Below are 15,975 nucleotides of genomic sequence, written 5' to 3' on the forward strand. Positions count from 1 at the left end.
GAGCACCCAGAGGATTCACATGTGCTGAGAAGCAGGAGAAGCTTCAGCTTGCTATCTATATCATACAAAAAAGGGGATTTGAATGCTGATCCTGTTTGCGCCATGGACTGTGTTTTTCTGTGCATGCCTGCATTTGTTGACAGCACTCTCAAAATGTAGGCACAGCCAGAATACACATTATTTTAAAAAAAATCTTTAATAGTTAATAATAATGCCCCATTGCTGGGAGATGTGGTTGAGGTATAAAATAATTTTACCTTATTTCTAGTTTGAATTTGTCTAGCTCCAACTCCCAGCCACTGGATCTCATTAGACCTTTGTTTGCTACACTGAAGAGGATTCTACAGTATAATCCAATTTTGTTCCCCATGTAGGCACTTACAGAATGTGATCAAGTCATCCTGTGATAAACTGGGTCTTTGTAGATCCCATTTGGGTATTTGGAGAGCCCTTTCTCCTTTAAAAGTCCTTACAATTATGGGGACACTCAGTCTCTGAGTGTTTCAAGAGAGTCTACAGAGACCTAGCTTGCCTATGAAGGTTAAATACAGCTAGACTCCAGGCCAGGGCTTATCTTAGAATCATAGAATCATTGAATATCAGAGTTGGAAGGGACCTCAGGAGGTCATCTAGTCCAACCCCCTGCTCAAAGCAGGACCAATCCCCAATTAAATCATCCCAGCCAGGGATTTGTCAAGCCTGACCTTAAAAACTTCTAAGGAAGGAGATTCCACCACCTCCCTAGGTAACGCATTCCAGTGTTTCACCACCTTCCTAGTAAAAAAGTTTTTCCTAATATCCAACCTAAATCTCCCCCACTGGAACTTGAGACCATTACTCCTTGTTCTGTCATCAGCTACCACTGAGAACAGTCTAGAGCCATCCTCTCTGGAACCACCTCTCAGGTAGTTGAAAGCAGCTATCAAATCCCCCCTCATTCTTCTCTTCTGCAGACTAAACAATGCCAGTTCCCTCAGCCTCTCCTCATAAATCATGTGTTCCAGTCCCCTAATCATTTTTATTGCCCTCCGCTGGACTCTTTCCAATTTTTCCACATCCTTCTTGTAGTGTGGGGCCCTTCAACCCCTCCGTGCTGCAACCAGCTTGTGCCTCGTCTGGTGGGCTCTTATAGGCAGCAGAGGTTCACAAGCGGTCTTCCTCCCAGCATCTTTGTGGCAGGAATCAGCAAACTCTGAATCACAGCAGTCTCTCTCCTGGTTGCCACCCCTTCCTGTGACAGTCTCCCTTTAAAGTTAATTTCCTCCCAGTGGAGGAGGCTCTGCAGATATGCCTATTTAGTGTCAGCTGAGCCCAGAGGACCCCATTAACCTTTTCCCAGATGGGATTAAGGTGTACCCCATCATATACTCCAGCCGTCAAGATGGGAAGCAGTTCCTGGTTCAAAGCGTCCGCATCTCCGACCTCCCTTGGAAAAACATGATGTTTACCGAAAAGTTTGGCGTGCCAGGAACCACTGCATTATACATGGGTTTGAGTCCTTCATGGTATTCAACCAATGCTGGGGGCGTGGTCAGTGATCAATGAGAAGGGATTACGCAGCAGGTACTTCTGAGAAAATCTATGAATCGCTTAAATTGCCAGTGCTTGTTTTTCGATAATTGAAAAGGCCCTCTCCCCAGGGAACAATCTTCTACTTAAATACAGGACCAAGTGCTGCTCACCTGCAAAGTCCTGTGAAAGCACAGGGCCCACTCCAATATCGGAGGCATCTGTATGTAATATAAATTCTTGCAAAAAGTCAGGATTAAAAATGATGGGCGACTGACAGGTGGGGCTTCAATGTGTTAAAAGCGTTTTCACAATTCCCATCCCACTGGATTTTTCTGGGGTTACTGTCTTTTTATAAGATCTGTTAGAGGGCCATGAGTGAAGTGAAGTTAGAGATAAACCTCTGGTATATCCCAGCAGGCCCAAGAACTGCTTCATTTGCCTTTTTGTTTGAGGACAAGGCATGTGGTTAGAGCTTGTACTTTATCAATTAGTGGTTTTAAGAGACCGCCCCTATGCTCTACCCCAGAAAGGTCATCTCTGTGGTGGCTAATTTACATTTTGTTGGGTTGGCCATGAGACCAGACTCTTGAAGGGAATTTAATGCTGCCCCTATATGCCATAGGTGATCATCTTCAATAATTTTCATGGCTATTCTGTGAACACTCTCCAATTTATCTTGAATTGTGGACACCAGAACTGGACACAGTATTAAAATAGCACCTGTACCAGTGCCAAATTCAGAGGTAATATAACCTCTCTACTCCTACTCAATATTCCCCTGTTAATATGTCCAAGGGTCTCATTAGCCCTTTTGGCTACAGCAGCACACAGGGAGCTCAGCTGATTATCTATCATGAGCCCTTCACTTTTCAGAGTCCTGTCTTCTCATGACAGAGTCCTCTGCAATGAGGCAGGATTAAGTGTCATCTAGACCATCCACGACAGGTGTTTGTCTAACCTGTTCTTTAAAACCTCCAATGATGTAGATTCCACAACCTCCCTAGTGACAGTAATTTGTTCTAGTGCTTATCTACCCTTAGAGTTAGGAAGTTTTCCCCTAATGTCTAACCTATATCCCCCTCTCCCCCTGCCCACTGCAATTTAAGACCATTACTCCTTGTCCTGTCCTTAGTGGTTTAGGCGAACAATTTATCACCCTCCTCTTTATAACAACCTTTTATGTACTTGAAGACGGTTATCACTTCCCCGCTTAGACTTCTCTTCTCCAGACTCAACAAACCCAATTTTTTCAATTTTTCTTCATCGGTCACGTTTTGTAGACCTTTAATAATTTTTGTTACACTCCTCTGGACTTTTGATAATTTGCCTACATCTTTCCCAAAATGTGGTGCCCAGAACTGGACACAATACTTCAGCTGAGGCCAGATCACTCTTGCTATTACTCAGAATAATGTATGTTTGTTTGTGTTTTTGCAACAGTATTACATAGTTGCCTCATTTAATTTGTGATCCACAATAACCCCCAGATCCTTCTCTGCAGTACTCCTTCCAAGGCAGTCATTTCCCATTTTGTACTGGCACAATGAATATTCCTTCCTCAGTAGAAGACTTTGCACTTGTCTTTGAATTTCATCCTGTTTATATAGGATAATTTCTCATTTGTCAAGATCATTTTGAACTCTAATCCTGTCCTCCAAAGCGCTTGCAACCCCTCCCAGCTTGGTATTGTTCACAAAGTTTATAAGTGTACTCTCTATCATAGAATCATAGAATATCAGGGTTGGAAGGGATCCCTGAAGGTCATCTAGTCCAACCCCCTGCTCGAAGCAGGACCAATTCCCAGTTAAATCATCCCAGCCAGGGCTTTGTCAAGCCTGACCTTAAAAACCTCTAAGGAAGGAGATTCTACCACCTCCCTAGGTAACGCATTCCAGTGTTTCACCACCCTCTTAGTGAAAAAGTTTTTCCTAATATCCAATCTAAACCTCCCCCACTGCAACTTGAGACCATTACTCCTCGTTCTGTCATCTGCTACCATTGAGAACAGTCTAGAGCCATCCTCTTTGGAACCCCCTTTCAGGTAGTTGAAAGCAGCTATCAAATCCCCCCTCATTCTTCTCTTCTGCTGGCTAAACAATCCCAGCTCCCTCAGCCTCTCCTCATAACTCATGTGTTCTAGACCCCTAATCATTTTTGTTGCCCTTCGCTGGACTCTCTCCAATTTATCCACATCCTTCTTGTAGTGTGGGGCCCAAAACTGGACACAGTACTCCAGATGAGGCCTCACCAATGTCGAATAGAGGGGAACGATCACGTCCCTCGATCTGCTCGCTATGCCCCTACTTATACATCCCAAAATGCCATTGGCCTTCTTGGCAACAAGGGCACACTGCTGACTCATATCCAGCTTCTCGTCCACTGTCACCCCTAGGTCCTTTTCCGCAGAACTGCTGCCTAGCCATTCGGTCTCTAGTCTGTAGCGGTGCATTGGGTTCTTCCGTCCTAAGTGCAGGACCCTGCACTTATCCTTATTGAACCTCATCAGATTTCTTTTGGCCCAATCCTCCAATTTGTCTAGGTCCTTCTGTATCCTATCCCTCCCCTCCAGCGTATCTACCACTCCTCCCAGTTTAGTATCATCCACAAATTTGCTGAGAGTGCAATCCACACCATCCTCCAGATCATTTATGAAGATATTGAACAAAACCGGCCCCAGGACCGACCCTTGGGGCACTCCACTTGATACCGGCTGCCAACTAGACATGGAGCCATTGATCACTACCCGTTGAGCCCGACAATCTAGCCAGCTTTCTACCCACCTTATAGTGCACTCTATGCCACTGTCCAAATCATTTATGAAGATGTTAAACAGAACCAGACCCAGAACAGATTCCTGCTGTACCCCACTTGATATGTCCTTCCATCTTGACTGTTGAACCATTGCTAACTACTCTCTGAGTTGTTTTTCCCGAACAGCTGTCCACTTATCTTATAGTAGGTTCAGCTAGACTGTATTTCCCTACTTTGTTTATGAAAAGCTCATGAAAGACAGTATCAAAAGCCTTACTAACGTCGAGATACATCACATCTACTGCTTCCCCCCCCATCCACAAAGCTTGTTACTTTGTCAAAGGAGGAAATCAGGTTGCTTTGACATAATTTGTTCTTGACAAATCCATACTGACTGTTACTTATCACCTTATCCTCTAGGTCAGTGGTTCTCAAACTGTGGGTCACAACCCAGTACTAGGTCACAGAGTGTTAGGCACTGGGTCACGGTGGCTCTAGTTAGCACCGCCAACCGGGCCGTTAAAAGTCCCATCATCGGTGCTGCCCAGCTAAGGCAGGCTAGTCCCTACCTGTTCCGACATAGTGCTGCGCCCCAGAAGCGGCCAGCAGCAGGTCTGGCTCCTAGGTGGGGAGCCACAGGGCTCCTCACTCACATTGGCCAGTTCCCAGCCAATGGGAGCTGGAGGGGGCGATGCCTGAGGGCAAGAGCCACGCAGAGCCCTTGGACGCCTCCGCCTAGGAGGTGGACCTGCTGCTGGCTGCTTCCGGGGCACAGTGCGGTCCGCGGTGCCAGGACAAGCATGAAGCCTGCCTTAGCACCCCCACTGCACCACCGACTGGGAGCCACCCAAGGTAAGCCCGCACCCCAACCCCCTGCCCCAGCCCTGAGCCCCCCCAAACCTGGAGCCCCTCCAAACCCCTCATCCCCAGCCCCACCCCAGAGCCTGCACCCCCAGCCCAGACCCCCTCCCACACCCTGAACCCCTCATTCCCAGCCCCACCCTGCAGCCCTCACTCCCACACACCAACACTCTGCCCCAGCCCTGAGCCCCTCCCACACCCCTCATCCCCAGCTTCGTTGGGTCGCGGGCATCAACAGTTTTCTTCAACTGGGTTGCCAGGAAAAAAAAAGTTTGAAAACCACTGCTCTAGGAGAGTAAAAATTGATTATTGCTCCACTATCTTTCCAAATTCCAAAGTTAAGCTCACTGGTCTATAATTCCCTGGGTTGTCCTTATTTCCCTTTTCATAGATAGGTACTACACTTACGCTTTTCCAGTCCTCTGGGATCTCTCCCATCCTCCACGAGTTCTCAAAGATAATCGCTAATGGCTCAGAGATCTCTTTAGCCAGTTCCTTAAGTATTCTAGGACGTATTTTGCAAGGCTCGGCCAACTTGAAAACATCCAACATGTCTAAGTAATTCTTACGGACTTGGCTACACTTAAAAAGGCTGGAACTGCGCAACTGTAGCGCTTCAGTGAAGACGCTATCTAGGCTGATGGGAGGCCTTCTTCTGTCAGTGCAGGTAATCAACCTCCCCGAGAGGCTATAGAACCCCTCCCATCAACGTAGCGCTGTCTACCCCGGGAGTTAGGTCAGTAGAACTGCATTGCTCAGGGATGTGGATTGTTCACCAACGTAAGTTACTAGTGTAGACCAAGGCTAACTTATTCTTTCCCTGTTTTAGCCTCAGACCCTACCCCATTTACATGGATGTTGACTATGCTAGTCATTTGCTCACTGCTAACCTTTTGAGTGAAATCTGAAACAAAAAAAGGCATTTAACATTTTGGCCATTGCTGCATTTTCTGCTATTGTCTTTCCTTCCTCATTGAGTAACGAGCCTACTCTGTCCTTGGTCTTCCTCTTGCTTCTGATATATTTGTAAAATGTTTTCTTGTTACCATTTATGCTCCTAGCTAATTTAATCTTGTTTTGTGCCTTGCTCTTTCAAATTTTGTCCCTACATGCCAGTGTTGTTTTTTAATATCCATCCTTTGTAATCGGACCTTCTTGTAGGACTCTTTTTTTGAGTTTCAGGTCATTGAAGATCTCCAAGTTAAACCTGGGTGATCACTTACCATATTTCCTGTCTTTCCTGCACACTGGGATAGTTGGCTCTTGTGCCCCAATTCTCCATGAACCTCCAGTTCTCATGATGATGAATACATCTGATTTTTACCCCCAAATACAGAACAGAAATACTTGTGGAACATGTCTGGATTCCACAATTCTATCACTTACATCAAGTCAAGGAACAATACCATCGTTAAGATTCGTTTTGTTCCTAATATGTTTTAAGAATTCCTTATTGTCCTTAACTCTTCCCTTATCAAATTTCTACAATTCCTAGCTTCTAATTTGTATTAATTTCTATCAACTTCCCCTTTCTTCCATTCTTTTATAGCTGCCTTTGCTTCCCCTCTACACTAGTTTGGTTTCTGAACCAATACAGCCTTCTTCCTGGATTGTGGTATTGTGGCATGTTGGACATTTAGTAAAAGGTTCTTGAATAATTCCCAATTATCATTTACAATTTTCTGTTCCACCTGTTGGGCTCATAATTGTTTTCAGATTTGTGAACATGATCCTTTTAAAGCATCAAATACATATATTATTGGTTTGGACTATATTCTGTAAATATGATCAAGTCACAATCACTGGTACCTAAGGAACCATTAATTTTTAATTCTGAGATAAATTCTTCTTTATCAGCCAAGATGAGGTCTTATATAGCATTCCCCCATGCTGGATGTAATGTGCTGGATACAACATTTTTTGAGTTCGGAAATTTTCATCTACAACTTTCCCTTCTTTATGATAGATAAACGGAGGAGGCAAGGATGCTGAATCTTAAACAAAGACATGCTTTTCCTTAAGCACTGGGAAATAAATAGTGTGAAATACAAAACAAAAACGTAAAACTTTTAAAAGTCTGTCTTAAAATCCCTTGTCCTCTAAGCAGCTCAGCTTTCAGTCTTATCTCTTTAGATGAAATCATAATTTCACTAGTTCTTCAGTCACCACAGAAGTTTTTAGATTAGACACAAAATGCCATGGTTAGAGCCCTGCAAATCTGAAGATATCCGCTTTATATCAACAGACCCTGTTTGTGGATCATGGATTGGATGCGGATACAAATTTTTATCCGCACAGGGCTCTAGCCATGGGATTTTTAGTAAACTCAGGGGGTCAGGATCTGACTTTTATCTCTCTTTCAAAAGCTATATAAGATTTGAAGGTCAGAAGGGGCCATTATGACAATGTCATCTGTCCACATGCATAACATAGGCCACAGAATTTCACCCAGTAATTCCTTCATCAAGCCCATAATTTCTGGTTGAGCTACAAAATATAAGTGACTTGCAGGCTTGCAGACACTCAAACAATCACCACTCCCTAAACATTTGCCTGCCCAATAACCACCAGTTCCGTCAGCATGACACAGCCTGGTAAGCATGTATCAATATGACTGAAGTTGCAGCATGGGAAAGAAGGATTCCCAAATTCCACGTGCTCTTACAGGTTCTGCACGTGGACAAGAATGAGAAGGCGGCTTTGCTTAAATCAGCTCCCCAGCTAGTTAGACAAGTCTTCTGCTCCAAGTAAGAGTTACTGAGCACTAGTGAACAGATACTTGATACAAACAGGGTGGATAAAAATAAGTGGTTAAAAATAAAATAAAATAAAACACAATCTGTTTTTAAATTTAAATTAAATACAGATGCGTTTTTTGAAATAAACAATTAAAATTACATTTGAAATTATGACAACTTATGTTAAGGCTTAAACCTATCATCTATTTAAATCATTTAAATTAAATACAAAAAATAATATTACGCTGTACATGTTTGCTGCAAGTTTTAAAGTAAGTCAGACCACTGATCTGGCGGAAGTCTCTGGCTAAGCACCTAGAACCAGAGTCTGTCGAAGTGCTAAACCAGCTTTTGACAGCAGTAGCCTCTTCTGCAGATGCAAAGAGTTGGTTTTTTTTTATTTCAGTTTATTCAGCATGCTCAGTTCAATGGCTAGTTCATTCAAAAGTAAAAAACCAACTGGGAGCTGAAAAAGCAGGGAAGCTTGTTTTCCTTTTTCATTCTATTAATAAAAACCTAAGTGCGAGAGGATGACATCTACTAGTTCTAAAATCTTGAAGGACACAGTGACCAGAAACAATCAGTTCAATTAAGTAATTACAGATAATACTTCCTTTGTTTATAAATCAGTTAGTTATAAACACAAAACATATTTTGATAACCTTTTATAGCCTTTTTTCTTATCATCAAGTGTTTTATTTCAGAACAAAATTTAAAATTCTCTGTATTTTTAATTGAATTTCCACCCACAAAGCTTGACACAAATCACTAGTAAAAATATCATCATAGAATCATAGAATATCAGGGTTGGAAGGGACCTTAGGAGGTCATCTAGTCCAACCCCCTGCTCAAAGCAGGACCAATCCCCAACTACATTATCATCTAGTAAATAAGAAATGCATCATTCACCATTTTCTAACATAGTACAAATGTACAAATTAAGAATCTGAATAAAAGTAAGTTAAGCCATATAATTGCTCAAACAAATTTAAGACAAGGGGATTGAGATAATATAGATATAATGAATCCTCCTGGTTAGCAAAAAGAAGCACCAAATTTAGTGTAAAGGCTAGATTTTAGTTGCAAACAACATGTTTTAATGATTATCAACTAATGAGAATCAATCTTTCTTTAGGAAAATAACTAAAAAGTACAAATGCAAAACAGGATTAAAATCAGTAATTTAAATCAAGGTTTCCTCCTTGCTGATTTAAATTATGATTTAAACTGGTGATTTAAATTGTTTTGATTTAAATTAATCCACTCTGGATACAACACAGAATGTCCCTGACGGTACTGATACACCAACGATGATGAGCAATATGTGAACAAAACTCCAGCAGCCAGCGAGCTGTATGGCCATACTGAACTGATGCAGAGACAAGTAAGGAAGCCATTCTTTTATGCAACTGCTGTCCCTGCACTGATTTCATCATTCAGTAAAGATACCAGTTTGTTGAATATTACCACTGCTCAGTCAATTCGGATGCCCTGTGCAATATAGGATTACCTATGTCTCCATGGAGTCTTACTTCAGCAGCAAGGACGGAATGTAAGATGGGGTAAAAGACAAAGAGCATAGTGAACAATAGCAGTGTGCAGTGGATGTAGCCAAATCTGGTTTTAGTTCACCTTTCTAAACTGTTGCTGCACCTTTTCAGTTAATACCTTTTACTGTAAAACAGTTTCTTTGTGAAGTCACTTCCCAGGTTTTTTGTTCCTTTTACAGATTCTCTCAGAGGATTTTGAGAGACTGCCCTATCCCACCAGAAACCAAAGAAGCTGAAGTAATATCTTTTCATATCCTACACACACACACAGAGAAGATGTTTTCAGCAGAAACAGATTTTAGTAAAAGACTAACCCCCCAACAATCCATCCCCCCTCCAAAAAAAAAAAAAAAGACGCTCACTAACTAATATTGCATGCTGTTTTGGAAGTGGTCCTGAGAAATCACAAAAACACAAACTATTAGTCTCAGAGGAGTGATGAGAGCTTAGTAATAAAGGTTTAACACAGCCAGGATGTCACATACCACTATAGTAATATGCTCCACAAACCAAGCCATACTCAGAACACAGCAATATGCTGAGACGCACTCTGGCACATCTCCTTAAAAAAAGTACAGGCTTTAGAAACTGTATTGCTTTCTGCCAAATTGTGCATCATGAACATTGTTAGGACAGCAGTGTTTTTCATTCCATAACACTGCTCTCCAGATATCCTGTCAGGCCCACTACAGAACCAGTGGGAGCACTGAGTGCTATTAAGAAAAATTCCCACATCCAAAGCTTGATCACCAGAGACCACAAGTGCTTTGCAGAACTCAGTTACCTGAATTTGGGATGGCAATTCCAATGACAACATTCCTGAATCAGAAGTCTACTATTGCAGTCCAAGTGAGGCTTTAGAATCACTTTTTCCACTTTGGAATCAGAAGATTGTACTGTAAGTGAAATTGTCTGTCATGCAAACACGGACCTCTCATTTTCAATGGCACACTGATATAGGATAAGATCAATATTTTTCATTAGTTAGCAAAACCATTATCGCCTATTTCAGTTTAAGAGATAGTAGGGAAAATTCAAGAATTTAAATAGTTGGAGACCCTATTAATCTCTTACTAGTTTAGTGACTTGAAGGTGTGTAGGTTTCCCAGCTCACTAGGTTTTGGTCTTCTGATCCTTTCCAAAGCTCTGCAAAGGCCACGTCACAGTGAAAACACAGGAGCAGTTTGAGCCATGATAAAGAGAAACATTCCACCATTCAGCATGGGAAGTGGAGGATGATTAGAGCTCACCACTTTGTATAGTAGACACATCACAGTGGAGCCGCTTGGCAGAAAGAACCAGCAGTCCCAGAACACTCCAAACCTCAAAAAGGAAAAAAGAAATGCCAGCCCAAGAGAGAGCTTTGGCTGAAGAGAGGAGTTACAGGAATTTGCTAAATTAATTATAGGTAGCAATAATGCATTTACTTTTTTAATACTACTTTTCTTAAAAAGGAGCAATCCATCACAGGCAAAGTGGATAAAAATCAATGATTTTTTTTTAAATAAAAATATCGGATTTTTTCCATTTAAATCGTTTTTTTTTTTTATAAAATGCTTTTTGAGGAAAAAACCTCTCTAAAGATAGTTTTAAATAAGATACGTTATAGCTCAAAGGTATCATCATGGAATAGGGATTATAAATTCTAATCCTACAGTATGAGACAATATATTCATGTAATATTTAAGAAAAGTTTTGTAAATGAGTTCCAGTAGTTCATGGATTAGGGACCCAATCTTATGGGGTTCCACAGGCTTCTGTAGAGATTATTTAGGTTTATCTTTCTATCTACCCAATGGGACTCAGTGCTCAGTCTAGAAGTTACCATCAGAGATGCTTAGTTTTGCAGTTCTCAAACAGTGGATTTGTATCCCCAGAGGTAACACGCTTGTTAACAGCAAAAACGTTTTAAATAAATAAATAATATATAGAGGTGAGAAGTAACAGACCTCAACTCTATTGTCCCTCTGCAAATTTGTGTACACAGAGTCAATCCCTTACCTCTCTCTAAAAGTGCAAAGTTTCAAAAAGTTCAATAAACAGAAGATTGTTGGGGGCGGAATAGATCTGGACAAGGAGTGAGGGACATATGTTTGTTTTGTTACATTATATGTTTGCTGTTGAAGAAAAAAATCCAGAATACTTTACGTTGTTGTTTTAGTTAACTAAAACAATTTAAATGTCTGTTTGTTGATGTTCTCCTTCTAATACAGCATGGCAAGAAAATCCTTCAAATATTAATGACTAACCTGTTGAACTGGAGATAGTTCACCTCCCAATGACTTCATAGAATCATAGAATATCAGGGTCAGAAGGGACCGCAGGAGGTCATCTAGTCCAACCCCGTGCTCAAAGCAGGACCAATCCCCGACTAAATCATCCCAGCCAGGCCTTTTTCAAGCCTGACCTTAAAAACCTCAAAGGAAGGAGATATCCCCTCCCTAGGTAACACATTCCAATGTTTCACCACCCTCCTAGTGAAAAATTTTTTCCTAATATCCAACCTAAACCTCCCCCACTGCAACTTGAGACCATTACTCCTTGTCCTGTCCTCTTCCACCACTGAGAACAGTCTAGAACCATCCTCTTTGGAACCCCCTTTCAGGTAGTTGAAAGCAGCCATCAAATCCCCCCTCACTCTTCTCTTCTGTAGACTAAACAAGCCCAGTTCCCTCAGCCTCTCCTCATAAGTCATGTGTTCCAGTCCCCTAATCATTTTTGTTGCCCTCCGCTGGACTCTCTTCAATTTTTCCACATCCTTCTTGTAGTGTGGGGCCCAAAACTGGACACAGTACTCCAGATGAGGCCTCACCAATGTCGACTAGAGGGGAACGATCACGTCCCTCGATCTGCTGACAATGCCTCTACTTATACATCCCAAAATGCCATTGGTCTTCTTGGCAACAAGGGCACACTGTTGACTCTGCGGAAAAGGACCTAGGGGTGACAGTGGACGAGAAGCTGGATATGAGTCAGCAGTGTGCCCTTGTTGCCAAGAAGGCCAATGGCATTTTGGGATGTATAAGTAGGGGCATAGCGAGCAGATCGAGGGACGTGATCGTTCCCCTCTATTCGACATTGGTGAGGCCTCATCTGGAGTACTGTGTCCAGTTTTGGGCCCCACACTTCAAGAAGGATGTGGATAAATTGGAGAGAGTCCAGCGAAGGGCAACAAAAATGATTAGGGGACTGGAACACATGAGTTATGAGGAGAGGCTGAGGGAGCTGGGATTGTTTAGCCTGCAGAAGAGAAGAATGAGGGGGGATTTGATAGCTGCTTTCAACTACCTAAAAGGGGGTTCCAAAGAGGATGGTTCTAGACTGTTCTCAATTGTAGCAGATGACAGAACGAGGAGTAATGGTCTCAAGTTGCAGTGGGGGAGGTTTAGATTGGATATTAGGAAAAACTTTTTCACTAAGAGGGTGGTGAAACACTGGAATGCGTTACCTAGGGAGGTGGTAGAATCTGCTTCCTTAGAGGTTTTTAAGGTCAGGCTTGACAAAGCCCTGGCTGGGATGATTTAACTGGGAATTGGTCCTGCTTTGAGCAGGGGGTTGGACTAGATGACCTTCTGGGGTCCCTTCCAACCCTGATATTCTATGATTCTATGACTCATATCCAGCTTCTCGTCCACTGTCACCCCTAGGTCCTTTTCTGCTGAACTGCTGCCTAGCCATTCGGTCCCTAGTCTGTAGCGGTGCATGGGATTCTTCCGTCCAAAGTGCAGGACTCTGCACTTGTCCTTGTTGAACCTCATCAGATTTCTTTTGGCCCAATCCTCCAATTTGTCTAGGACCCTCTGTATCCTATCCCTACCCTCCAGCGTATCTACCTCTCCTCCCAGTTTAGTGTCATCTGCAAACTTGCTGAGGGTACAATCCACACCATCCTCCAGATCATTAATGAAGATATTGAACAAAACCAGCCCCAGGACCGACCCTTGAGGCACTCCGCTTGATACCGGCTGCCAACTAGATATGGAGCCATTGATCACTACTCATTGAGCCCGACAATCTAGCCAGCTTTCTGTCCACCTTATCGTCCATTCATCCAGCCCATATTTCTTTAACTTACTGGCAAGAATACTGTGGGACACAGTATCAAAAGCTTTGCTAAAGTCAAGGAACAACACGTCCACTGCTTTCCCCTCATTCACAGAGCCAGTTATCTTGTCATTGAAGGCAATTAGATTAGTCAGGCATGACTTGCCCTTCGTGAATCCATGCTGACTGTTCCTGATCACTTTCCTCCCCTCTAAGTGCTTCAGAATTGATTCCTTGAGGACCTGCTCCATGATTTTTCCAGGGACTGAGGTGAGGCTGACTGGCCTGTAGTTCCCAGGATCCTCCTTCTTCCCTTTTTTAAAGATGGGCACTACATTAGCCTTTTTCCAGTTGTCCGGGACCTCCCCCAATCGCCGTGAGTTTTCAAAGATAATGGCCAATGGCTCTGCAATCACATCCGCCAATTCCTTTAGCACTCTTGGATGCAACGCATCCGGCCCCATGGACTTGTACTCGTCCAGCTTTTCTAAATAGTCCCGAACCACTTCTTTCTCCACAGAGGGCTGGTCACCTCCTCCCCATGTTGTGCTGCCCAGTGCAGTAGTCTGGGAGCTGACCTTGTTTGTGAAGACACAGGCAAAAAAAGCATTGAGTACATTAGCTTTTTCCACATCCTCTGTCACTAGGTTGCCTCCCTCATTCAGTAAGGGGCCCACACTTTCCTTGACTTTCTTCTTGTTGCTAACATACCTGAAGAAACCCTTCTTGTTACTCTTAACATCGCTTGCTAGCTGCAACTCCAAGTGTGGTTTGGCCTTCCTGATTTCACTCCTGCATGCCCGAGCAATATTTTTATACTCTTCCCTGGTCATTTGTCCAATCTTCCACTTCTTGTAAGCTTCTTTTTTGTCTTTAAGATCAGCAAGGATTTCACTGTTAAGCCAAGCTGGTCGCCTGCCATATTTACTATTCTTTCTACACATCGGGATGGTTTGTCCCTGTAACCTCAATAAGGATTCTTTAAAATACAGCCAGCTCTCCTGGACTCCTTTCTCCCTCATGTTATTCTCCCAGGGGATCCTGCCCATCAGTTCCCTGAGGGAGTCAAAATCTGCTTTTCTGAAGTCCAGGATCCATATTCTGCTGCTCTCCTTTCTTCCCTGTGAACTCGACCATCTCATGGTCACTCCCTCCCAGGTTCCCATCCACTTTTGCTTCTCCTACTAATTCTTCCTGGTTTGTGAGCAGCAGGTCAAGAAGAGCTCTGCCCCTAGTTGGTTCCTCCAGCACTTGCACCAGGCAATTGTCTCCTACACTTTCCAAAAACTTCCTGGATTGTCTGTGCACCGCTGTATTGCTCTCCCAGCAGATATCAGGGTGATTGAAGTCTCCCAGGAGAACCAGGGCCTGCGATATAGTAACTTCCGTGAGTTGCCGGAAGAAAGCCTTATCCACCTCATCCCCTTGATCTGGTGGTCTATAGCAGACTTCCACCATGACATCATCCTTGTTGCTCACACTTCTAAACTTAATCCAGAGACATTCAGGTTTTTCTGCAGTTTCTTACTGGAGCTCTGAGCAGTCATACTGCTCCCGTACATACACTGCAACTCCCCCACCTTTTCTGCCCTGCCTGTCCTTCCTGAACAGTTTATATCCATCCATGACAGTACTCCAGTCATGTGAGTTATCCCACCAAGTCTCTGTTATTCCAATCACATCATAATTCCTTGACTGGAATCATAACCAAACAATCATTCGTTTTTTGATATAGCTGTAAAACTAATCTGAAAAGTTTTCAAAATAAATCACTGTTTAAAAATGTATAGTGTGCACCGTATAAAAATGAAGCCTACGTCTCTCTTGGAGTTGTGAAGAACAGGTATGAAGGTTATAACAACCAGCAAGAATGTACTTTTATGTAGAAAACCATGATTAAATCGAGACTTCCTGACTAGTGATTTAAAACAAATCCACCCTGATTACAGGTGCTCGAACCCTTGGATTGCCGACTAAAAGCCCAAGAAACTGTAACAGCACCTTTGGAGTTCATGTCTACCACGTGAATTTACATTAGACTTTTACAGAAACTGTTCTGACAAAAATGGCACAACAGCCCCAAGACTGCATCTCTGATCAATCCAGCACTCGATTACACACATTATTACCTGTCCACTAATTCTGTAAAGAATGGTTAAAATGCCTGAGAAGGATCTTGTGGTATGACATAACAGAGGCAAATTTTATTGCCAAATCCAACCCCCAAGTTACAAGGTCTGTGAACAGGGTCAAAGATGAAAATGCAATTTTACCTTTTTTAAGAAACACTGAACTGGACCAAAAATAATTTGCAAAAATACAAAATAAGGCCTCAGTCGTCAACTGGATCCCAAGTTTGGGGTGAGTATTAGTAAACATTCCTTGTACTTGCCAAATTCAGTCATCGTATTGCCTGCTTTAGAACAGTTCAAATCAATGTACACACATGTGGGCTTAGCAGAGAAAGTCTCAATCTTATTTATACAGCATATCAGAACTGCACACATCACAAATCTGAG

General features: G+C 42.7%; 1 protein-coding gene across 7 annotated transcripts in view; it reads right to left on the bottom strand.

The window, feature by feature from the left end:
- The window catches only part of ST3GAL3 (ST3 beta-galactoside alpha-2,3-sialyltransferase 3), a 411,061-nt gene that overhangs the window by 312,750 nt on the left and 82,336 nt on the right, over positions 1-15,975 (bottom strand). The window lies entirely within an intron of this gene.

The sequence above is a fragment of the Caretta caretta genome, chromosome 8 (assembly GCF_965140235.1).
Source record: "Caretta caretta isolate rCarCar2 chromosome 8, rCarCar1.hap1, whole genome shotgun sequence".
Taxonomy (NCBI): Eukaryota; Metazoa; Chordata; order Testudines; family Cheloniidae; genus Caretta; species Caretta caretta.